At 46.3% G+C, this 11230-nt stretch overlaps 1 protein-coding gene across 10 annotated transcripts in view; it reads left to right on the top strand.

Annotated features, from left to right (window-relative positions):
• The first annotated feature begins 2006 nt into the window (after nt 1-2006).
• The window catches only part of TRAF3 (TNF receptor associated factor 3), a 74655-nt gene continuing 65431 nt past the window's right edge, over nt 2007-11230 (top strand). For 7 of the 10 annotated variants that reach the window (XM_075029796.1, XM_075029794.1, XM_075029799.1 and 4 more), the window contains exon 1: nt 2007-2129. The gene's annotated coding sequence lies outside the window, so the exon portion shown is untranslated. Of the gene's footprint in view, nt 2130-2494; nt 2550-3283; nt 3352-11230 lie in introns of those variants that run through there. The other 3 variants (XM_075029797.1, XM_075029798.1, XM_075029793.1) reach the window with 3 other exon arrangements.

Raw genomic sequence — 11230 nt, 5'->3', positions numbered from 1 at the left:
CATATACAACAGCAAAAAGAGTGGCAAGGGAGGATATTGCAGGTTTGTCTCTGATAGAAACTTATTTGCAGCCTCGCTGCTGGAGAAATCCAGGCTCGGTGCACAGTCCTATCAGCTGGTCCAGAGCTAAGCAATCTTGAACAAGTGATGGGAACATTTAAGACATCGGTCTTAGATTGTCTTTCTGATCGCAGGTTCACGGCATCATTTCAAAAGGCGCAGCTGTCTTGACAGCTAAACCAGCCTCTTACTGGGGACAGCAGCGAAAGGCGGGAGAGATAGAGGGGGGGAGAGAGAGAAAGCAGAGAAGTGGGATGAGGAAAAAAACAGCACACAAGGCGGGAATGAGCAGGGCGAGCCAAGCTTCGTATTTTAGGGGCTGGTGAGGACACAGCCGGAGCTGGAGATGTTTGGTTTTGCAAGGGCAGGTTGGTGTGGGCGTTACAGAGTTCCGGGGGATGAAGACCGAAGAGGGTCAGGATGGATTTCGGGACGCGGGGAGATGCTGTAAGCGGCAACTATGACGCAAAGCTTGTCCGTTCAGGATCACGCATCCAACTGTTCCTCCCTAGTGATCCCTCGATAAACAACGTCCAAAAAGGATGGTGACCTCATCCCACTGAAATTAGCCAAACACCACACATTTCTCCGTGTTCAGCGCCGCACATTCCTTACAGCTCCGGCTCTCCCGGCTCCCTGACCTACCAGCCCCACCGCTCCTCCCGCAGCTCCGAAGGCCCCTGTGCGGCAATTCCTCCAGCCGACCCCGGCCCGCGCTGCCGACGGCTCCGGCCGAGCCCCCCCCCGGCTCCGGCCGAGCCCCCCGCACCGCTTCTGCGCCAGAGCCGCCCCCCCCTCTTCCCCCAGCAGCCCGGTGAGGCGGCGGGGAGATGACAAGCCGCAGAACGCTGCCCCGCGTACAAGGGAGGCCGCCGGTACCGGCCGAGCATCTGCCCTGTGAATCACGACATGCCGCGATACCAGCGGAGCCCGCTGCAGGCATCTATTTAACCCGGTCCTACGGGGCGTCAGCGTCGCCCCCCTTCCCCCGCCGCCGGGAGAGCCCTCTGTGGAGGGGGGACGGGTGCCTCCCGCACCTCCGGGACACCGGGGAAGGGAACACACCCCCCGCCCCGCCGGCCGGTGACTCGGGGTTGCCACCCACGGTCGGGGCCACCTACGGTGGGCTGCTCCCCGCCTGCGGCCGGCCCGGGCCTCCCTGAGGCGATCGGCCTCCCCGGGGCGGGGGGGGGGGGGGGGGGGGGACCGGCTCTGGCTCGCTGCTCTTTTCCGATCTTTTCCAGACTCTTCTCCCCCTCCTCTCCCTCCCCCCGCCGCGGTGTTTCCTCCCTCCCCTTTTTCCCCGTGGCATTTTTTTTTAATTATTATTTGAAATAAAGGCTATTGTGTTCGAGGCGACCCTTTGTGCGGGGTTGCTCCCACCCCCCTCGGGGCGGAGAGGGGAAAAGCAAGCGGCTCTCCGCCGCGCCGATCCCTCCCTCCCCGGCGCCCCGCGTCCCGCCGCCATCCCCCGCGCCCTTCTCTTCCTCAGCGCTCCCGCCCTTCCCCCAGTGCCCAAACGGCCGGGCCGGCGCAGCAACGCCCGCCCTCAGGCCGAGCCCCCGCAGCGGCGGGGCGAGCCTCGGCACGGCTACCCCGGCACCACCCCCCGCCCCGAGCGGGACGCGCCGTCTCCTCGCAGCCCACCCCGCGCCTCCTTCGCCGCTTGCGGAGGGCCGGGCAGGCGCCGGGCGGGACGGGCTCCGTCTGCCGGACGGGGAGCGCGGGGGCCCCCTCACCCCGGGTCGTGCCCGCGGCGGCGGCGGCGGCGGGGGGGGGAGGGGGTAACGGCGGCATCAGGTGCAGCCGGGGCAGGCGGGCAGGGCAGGCCCGGCCCCCGGTTGCCGCCTGCGCGCTGAGCGGCTCGGCCGGGCCCGCCCCTCGGTGTGTGAGGAGGAGCCGGGAGAGCAGCGGGCTTCGCCGGGGATTTCCAGCCTGAGCGGGCGGGAGAGGAAGTGCGGGGCGGGGGGAGACGGCGCAGAGCGGCAGGGACTTTCCGTCGGGCTGGCGGTCGCCTTCGCCGGGCTCCAGCTGCCGCCCGCCGCCCCGCTCCCCTCACACGCTCGCAGGTAGGGCGTCCGCGGGGCTCGGCGCGCCCCGGGGAGCGGCGCGGTGAGGCGGCGAAGGCGGGAGGGGGGGTAGTGTAGGGGGGGGCGCTTCACCGCCGCCGTGGCGGCGGCGGCTCCCGCTCGGGGCTCCGGCACCGGCCGGGCTCGCTTGCCCACACGGGCTCCCTGGGCAGAGGGACGGGGCCGGGCGGGCGGCGAGAGCTGGGCGGGTGGGGGTGCTCCCGCGGAGCCGGCGGGGGGCAAGGTGGCGGCGCGGCGCTGATACGAGGCATCTGCTACCAGGCAGGGGCCGAGCGCGCTTCACCCGCAGCCTGTTGCCGGGACCTTGGCGGCGGCTGGTGCCCGGGGACAGATCAGCCCCCGGCGGGGGCGGCGTGGACTCTGCCTGCCCGGACGCACTCGCACTCCAGGGCTTTGCAGGTGCCCCCTTTTCACTTACTTACTCCTGCCTCCCCTCCTCCCTCCCCCCTCTCCTCTTGCCTTCTCCCCCCTCCGCCCCGCGGTGTGTGTGCGTGTGTGCGTGTCGGGGAGGGAAGGCGAGGAGAGGGGAGGCCGGCCGGCAGGCCGGAGCGGAGCCGTGCGGCAGCGGGCGGCGCGGCGGCGCTTGCGGCGTTTGATGTGTCGTTTGAATGCAGAAGCCTCGCTCCGCTCCTGGCTCCCTCCATATGCAGTGCTGGGGGCGGGCCGACGGCCTTTAAAGGGGCACTGCCGGCAGCCGCCGCGGCTGGGAGCCGAGCGCGGGGCCCCCCGCAACTTTGCGCCTCTCCCGAGGCTGCCCTCTGCGGCGGCTCCGGCTCCTCGGCTCGGCTCGGCTCTGCGCCGCCGTGGCGGTGCCTGCGCCGGCGGCCGCTCGGCTCCCGTGCGATGGGGACTTGGGCGGCCGCCGCCGCCGCCGGCGGGGAAAATCCGGTGCCGTTGGTACGGAGCTGGCCCTGATCGGTGCGGAAGGAGTTATATTTGTGTAAAGTCTGTCTGCCGACGACGGCCCTGCGCTATAAGCCCGTCTGCCTGGCGTGAGCGGAAAGAAAAGTGTTTTGTTTTCACGCCATTCATTTTAGGGGCTGATTCGCGACACCGCGTTTTAATACGTTAAATTAACTACCGTGTTGTAGGTTAGAAAAAAATAACGAGTGTTTAAAAGTTTATACTGAGTCATTCCTCTGCAGATGAACCTATGACTGACTCATAATTTGAGAACTGCAGTGGCTTGTAAAATAGGAAGGTAAGGCATTTACATCTTGATTTATTTGTATCTTGAACTGTCTAAGATATGAATTTTCTGCGGAAAAACAAGAGAAACGGTATTAATGCTGAGAGGCGTGATCTCATGTTCTACCGATCTGAGCTCGTCTGTGACGTGAAACACTGTATGTGCACCTCTGTGTGGATCTTTACCGTGCTTTAGGACGTTTTTCATCTTTTTCTATTTCTGTAGTAGTAAATTGTGGGAAGTTCCAATGATACAATTTGAAATTTGCAGTCTCCTTGGGTCGGTGACTTCTCTAGCTTGTTGAGACCTAACCGAGCCTTGTATATTGTAATTCGTGCTTTTTTTATTTCTTCGGTGGAACTGTCTATTTTTCCTTGCAGGCTTGTCCTGTAGAATGCGCATAGCATTATTGAGCACTACACTGAACTTGCATTCATAGACTGATAAGGAGTTTAGTGTATGATGTGAAGGTGTACTAGCGGTATTTAGCTTAGGCAAATGAAATAGTGTAATTTGGAATGGTTTGTAAAAATCTGTATTTAAAACAGCTACTGACTTGCAGGGAAGCCTGGATTTAAAGGCTACACTGGTTGTTAGAGTTAGAACTAAGAGATCATAGCCTATACTGTATGTTGCTCTTTAAAATGAGCCATTTGGCTAAAAGTGTCTATAAATGGCAATCCGTACACACCATGTATGGATTAACGTAAATGTTATTAATTGTGATTAGGGAGAGGGGTTTTGTTTTAAGGTGAGAAATACTGAACATTTTGACTGAATCGGAGGTTTTTTATGGCTGAACTGGGAAACCCCTTGTCATAAAGCTTGATAACGGAAACATTGATGTTTCATGACTTTGGGCATTGCAAGCAGACGGCACTATGAGGTTATAAAAGTTGCTTTGTTCCAACGTGAAAATGGTAGGTGTTTTACTGAAATATGACTTGATGAGAAGCTTCCAATAATAGCTGGACCTAGAATATAGAAAGGTAAAGTGCATTCAGTAGCAAAGCAAATTAATTCTAATCAAAAGAGGGTGCTAAATGACTCAGTCTTTAGGCTTTCCTGAAGTCCTTCTGCAGTTAAGTTTGATGATACCAATTTTGAGAAGCCATTATTGTATGGATTCAGAGAATTTGATCATCCTGTAAGCATATTTACTGTTGGTATCTTGGAAAACTGTGTAAGATGACAGTAGTTAGCATCAGTGACAAAAAATTCTTTATGAAGTCTTACCAGTCCATGCTAATAGAGTTTGTCTTCTAAACGATTTCATGATCTCATTGTATTTTAGATCTTTATGTTGTTCTTGGCCATAATGAAAAGTTTAAGTGAGATAAGAGGAACATGTTTTTTTCAATACTGAAGTCCAGCTGTTCTGTTAGTAGGTATGGCAATGCTAAAAATGTGAGAAGCCAGAAATCTTAATTTTTAACTTCTGTTATTAAACCACTGGAACATAAATACATTGATAAGTAGATGATCGGAGTTCTGCAGATGGAAAGGCAGTTTAAAAATAGGAATGACTTAAATCTACTCCAATATCTTAAACTGGCTTTGTATGAATAGATATTGCAAGAATAACACGTTTTGATCTCTGATATGTTAGATGATGCAATAACTGGATTTCATTAGGTTTTTTTATTATAATAGTGTTTCTTAATTGAAGGTGCCGAATCTTATAACGTCTGAAGACTGCTCATTACACGTTGGTTTCAGATGTCTGTGCTTTTGTGCACAGTTCCTTTAAAGAATTGCCAAGGCTTAATTTTTATTTATTTTTTTTTATGCCTGTGGGTGGGTACTTTCTGAATGTGATGCTTGTATTTGAAACCTCCTGGCATTTTTGGCGTATGGCTCAGGAACACCAAAAGTGGTACGAGAGAGTGAAATTGGAGATTTCAAGATGTGGTATGGGGAAAAGAAGCCAAGGGAGGGAGAGTTCTGTATTTTTGTGCAACAGAATAAAGGTGTGATTGTAGCACAAGAGGTAGTGCTGTAGTCATGCTAGGTTTTATCTTATACTTTTAACCTGTGGTGGTAAAGTGGTGACATAGAAACAGCAGTGAAGGGCTGGCAAAGAGAGTGTAACTGGTCTCCCAGCTCTGCCTACTGGAAGCCCCTACCCTCATAAATGAATAGTTTAAAGCCAGTGTGTGTTTGTTTTGACAAATCACAAACACATTTCATTTTTTCTATGCCTTTATTTTAAGGTAGAAAGAGAAAGGACTAGAGAATTGGAAGGAAAGGGGTGGCAACTTGCAATGAAAGATCATGAGGTGTCTGCAAAGTAGGAAGAGGTGCTCCTCTTCTAATAATGCGAAAGAAGAGAAAAGGAAATAAAGACAAAAAAGCCTCTAGAAAATGAGTAAGGAACGTATACAGTAGAAGGATCTTAGAACTTATGGAGAAAATAAGGCAAAAGATTATTCAGTATTGGGAATTGAGAGAGAGAGAGAGTCTTTGAGGGTGTTTTCTTCCTGGAGATCTTTTCTACTGGAGCACTGATAGCAAAGTATCATTGCCACTGTGAGTTCAGTTGCTACTGACTGTTGGCTTTGTAACTAGGTTAACAGGGCGACTGTCTCTAAAATTATATACAACAACTGTAGGTCACTAGTCCTCTCCACCTCCCCCAAAATGTTAAGCTTTTGATTTCCACGCTGTTGTTCTTCCCTGCTGCTTTGCTCTGCATGTGTAAAGTGTGACTTTAGTAGAATTCCACGTTCTGCAGTTCATCTAGTCAAGGGCAGCATGGGAAGTGAAGTCTCAACACATTTGTGGTGTTGGACATGTGTGACAGCCTCCATCGCTGGCTCCCTCCTTGTACTGAAAATTGGGGTGTTGTGTACTTTGACGTCAAGACTGAATTTTTGCAAGTTGCAGACATTAGAATTGCAATGGGCATAGCAGGAATGCTTTAAGTTGGAATGCTTCATAGTTCCAGTATTATTTTCTATAGTATCATAAAATGATCATTTATGAAATAGATTTCTCTGATGTATAGTGGAAACATTCTGTAGATTATTTACAATGATAAAAATTGCTAATGATTCTGTAGTATAGTTTAAATGCTCTGAAGTGCATAATATCCTTTCACATATGGTATATGTAGCAAATGCTTCAGTCAAAAACATTAGTGAAAGAAGTAATGAAACTTCTATTTTACATGCTTTAATGATGACTGTATGGAAGCTCATAATTAGAAAAATTTAACATTTAGACTAATACTGAACTTTTGTCTAACTTTGTGGGTTTTGCATTAATATGAAAAACATATTTTTGTAAATAAAGTAAGATATTCCCACTCAAGACAAGCTTGAAATGCCATGTGTCTTTACAGCTTTCTTGGGCATCTAGCAAAAAGAGTTATTTTGATTTAGTCTGTCTTGAAAAGCATGTTGCAGATGCTACTGTAAGATAAGAATTGCCTTCCTGGCTGCCTCTTCATTCCTGCAAGCTTTGACATCTATCAAGAAAGAGAAGATGGTCCATTGAAGATGCCAGTGTGAAATCTAGGAGACCTGGAGGCTGTTGGTTTTTTTTTTGTTGTTGTTGTTCCTGTAGATGTGTGTACTGTAAGTCATTCAGTTAGGGCCAGACTGACAAGGGGCTTTGATGTTGCAGTATGGAGTGATGTGACATCATGCCTGAGTCCCAAGGGCAGAAGGGGGATTCCAATCCAAGTTTCCTACTTCCCTGGGGAGTATTCTCATCATCAAGCCACAGGCCAGTTAAGAGTAGTGTCACTTCCTTCTCTTGTAACTCTTCTGCTATGCCAGGAATAATCAAAACTCAGTGTGCCTGAGAAACAGAGCAAGAGGAAGCATGATGTCTCAGTCAAGCGGTTAGGACAATTACCAGGATGAGGAAAGATACATAGTCTGTTCGTGCTTCTTCCACTGCTGTTTCATTTATTGTTTTCTGGTGCATTTGAACTTGATGTTGAGATGCTTGCTGACGTGATCAACCTTGTCAAGACAGATATTTCCTTAAGCATAGAAGATGTGCTGGGGAAGAAGAGTACTGATACTTGGGTGCTGCTTGGGTTAGGTGGTAGCTGACTGGAAGTTCTAAGAATGACTTTGATGAAGCTGATGGCTTATGTGTGTCTGGCTTCTGGCTCCACATACAGACCATTTTCCTGGTCTGTAATAAAGTGGGAATAGTGGAGCTTTCCTGCAATCTGAGGACACAAAAAATGATGAGGTGCTGAGACCCAGCAGGGTGGTATAAGCGTCATCTGTTGATAAATGAAATGAATTGCAAGTGCCATGTAGAGGCATCCTGTTCTGTCTCCTCTACAGCATTGCACCATTCTGCACTGTCAGCATCGTGGGACAGGAAGCAGTATTTGCTTCACACTCTTCCCTTGTTGCGTACAGCAAACGTGCAGTGCTATATGAAGCTGAGTGTGCATGACAGAATTTGTCAGTGGTAGCTATTCTGGTGCTTGTACTTGTTACCAACTTTCTGCTTTGGATGTTCTAGAAAAGTAACGTTTTCTTATTCTATGGAACCAGCTTACATGATAAATGTGCCTAAAATAACTTTCTAACAGTTCATAAACCAAACTTTGGCAATGTAAATGGATTTTGTTTTGTAAGCTCATCCATGTACTTGAGAGAGGGAGATAATGAGAACAATTATTAGAGGTCTTATAATGGCGATCTTGTGTACTGTACCAGTTTGAGTATGCCCCTCTCTGTCTTTCTACAGAGAGGAACCTTCTGAAAGTATGTTGCCTTGCATGTTGTCGCTTCTAACTTAATGACTTGCAGATGTAAGTCTTGATTTTTGCATTGGAAGTATAGCCTTACAATTTTCACTCAACTTGTTCTTGTTTTAATCTCCTTTAAACCATCCCAAGTGACTCCTCTTTCTGCATTTTATGTTCTTCAGCTACTAAGGGAATGCTTTTGTCCATGATGTACTTCTCTTCCATCTGAAGTTGTTTGGCCAAACAGTATAAATGGTCTTAATTTCTCAAGCTTGTTCCTCTGATTCTTAGAAGTGGCTTAATTTGAACTGCTTTCAGTCACATCTCTTTTAATTTTAAAGTTGTTAAGGGATGACTTTTATTCCAAGGTGGTTTCATCCTTGCACTTGAGCAAAGTGACTGCATTTTCCCCTTTACTTCAATTTACATCACTTTTCTCTTGAAATACTTGTTTCCAGGCTTGTACTTAATTTCACACCTGGCTAATAATTTTTATCTGCAAATCCACTTTTCTTTGACCTCTCTGTAGCTACTTGCTTCTTTGATTCCCTCTCTACTCTACCTCCCACTCCATGTGAATTAACAGACTCTTCTCTTCCAGGTCACTAAAGATAGTCTAAAATGTACCCTACTGTTGTCTGAAGTACACATGTCTTTAAATCTACACTTGCTCTCTCATTCCATCCTTTTTACTGTCCTCTTTTCTGTTCAGCACAACACCCTTGAGAGAGGAGTATTGTGCTTTTGCCTGGAAATGTTTTTATTGTTGTGGTTGAATCTGATCAGGATACCAGTTCTACATTCAGTAGGTGCCAAAGGTAAAGTGCTTGTGGTTGTAAAATGACATGTTCTCAAAATGCTACCATTTGGCTGACAGTTTGAGTAGAAGGAAGTTGGATACCTAAATAAGTGAAGGCTGCTGATTTGCATATGTGCAAAATCTAGCAGTTCTGTAGCAGTTTTAGAACCCTTTGATGCAGTAATATTTTCATTGCCTTCTAAAACTTAGCATTTTGGGGGGCAAAAAAGAAAGGATTTGAGCTAACTTCATTTGAAGTTAATAATATGTATTATCACTTGAAGTCAGCGGTATCTTTTCTGTCTTGTTTTCCATCAGGAGTTGAATCATGTTTCTGTCTACAGAATCTCGGTGTGCTATATTTCAGATTAGCAAATATGTCTTACTACTCACCCATGGTGTCAATATGTAATGGAAAACCAATGGATCCTATGTTGCAGTTAAGCTAGTAGATATTGCTGTTGTGTTGCTCATACTGTTTGGCAGGGGGGTTTGTGTCTGTGTTATAGCAAGGTATTTTGACACTTTTTTGGAGCATGTGCAGAAGAATGCTCTTGGCAGTCTCTAGGAAGATAAAACAAATTTATTGTTATTTGCATGTTGTACTTCAGCTATTTTTCAATACCTGGGACCATAAATTTCCCTTATTCCTCTTTCTTTCTTACAAATTCCTGAAAACTTCACTTGCATGTCTAAATAATCCTTTTCAAAATGAAACTTCCAGTATTTTGGCCAGCAAGATTTTGAGGGAGTTTTGGGGGATTTACTCGGTTGGTTGGTTGTGTGGGTTTTTTTTTTATTATTTTTTTTTTGTGTGTTTGGGTTGTTTGGGTTTTTTTAGTTGTGTTTTTTTGTTTGTTTGTTTGCTTTGTTGTTGTGTGGTGGGTTTGTTTGGGTTTTTTTTGTTTGTTTGTTTGGTTTTGGTATTTTATTTTATTTTTTAAAGAAAGATTTAGGACAAGCAAATAAATACCCACGCACTGCATTCTGTGTATTTTTGCTGAGGACATTCTCTCAAAATAAATGAGGAAGAAGCTTGGAATTGTCCTGTTTGTATAAAGCAAGCTGTTTGTACATATAGCCAAAATATGATGCTGTATTTTTTCAGAATTATTTACTAAGACTTCTGGTGTATTTTTTTTTTTAAATATGAACTCTCAATTTATTAGTTGGCTGTTCTGAGATGAGATGGGGTAGACAGATGTTGGAAGTCCTTTGAGCTATACATAAAAAGGCAGTTATTCCAGAATAAGAGTGTCCATATGTCAAGTTAATTGGAAAAGTTCAAAGTAGTTGAACCCTTACTTGCAATGTTGTGATTTATATAAAGAATAAGGAGGACAAAGTGCAGCGAGTCAAAAATACTACTTCTTATAGATCTGTTTTGAACATAAGCTCTGTCATGTTTGTTTGCATGAGAAAATGTTAATGAGATAAATAGTGGAAGCTGACAACAGTCATCACGCTACATGCTTTACTGATGCTTACGATAATTTGCTACCCATCTCCCATAGTATGTTTTGTAGCAGAAGTGCAACCTGAAGATGTCTTGGAATGCTTAACTTCATCTTAAGCAGATGTAGATAGTGACTTCTGTTGCTATGGTTAAGGTCCAGGTTTGTCCATATTCCTTACACTTCAGAGGTACTGACATCTCTGTTTTGGTTTCAGAGGGAAAGTTTAAACATGCTTAAGGTAACTGTATTTTTAAGCTGGCATTGCTGCTTCACAGTTACTGTTTTGCTTTTGTTTTGTTTTGGTTTTTTTTTTAAAGTGTTTCTAACTAAAATCTTACTAAAATTTTATCTCCTGGTTAAACAAACATCCTGTTGTACTTAATAAATTTGTGTGTGAATGTAATGTTTGTGGGGAAAAAAGGGAGTGTCTATTGTCTATGGAGAAATGATTTGGCTTCTCTTGTAGCTAATCAGTTTTTATAGAGTATTAAATAGGCCATGTGTTAAAGTATCAGTTGTTAACACCTCCAAAATAAAATGTTTGTCATGTTAAAGAAGGGGAAAAATTGGTAAGCTCTCCATTAGATGGTGCTGCTGGGATTGAAATATTTATATACCTAATGGAAGCAGACCTCTGCCGAGAACTGTTTTCATGGCTGTATTTTATTTTTTTTTTTTTTTTTAAAGGACTTCTCTTTAAAATACTTTCCAAAGGCAGGGATACATGCAAACTTGCTGTTTGTGGGTTTTTTTGTTTGTTTGTTTGTGGTTTTTTTTTTTTTTTTAGTCTGAAATGAATAGATAAGATACTAAAAAGACAGGCTGTCTCCATGGGAAGGAGGTATGGAAGAAATAAATCATAGGCTTTTTGCATGGGTGATTTAGATTTTAGCAGCTGCCTCTGTTGTCGCTCTC

This window comes from Buteo buteo, chromosome 6 (genome assembly GCF_964188355.1).
Source record: "Buteo buteo chromosome 6, bButBut1.hap1.1, whole genome shotgun sequence".
NCBI lineage: Eukaryota > Metazoa > Chordata > Aves > Accipitriformes > Accipitridae > Buteo > Buteo buteo.
This window is presented reverse-complemented; position numbering and strand designations above follow the sequence as displayed.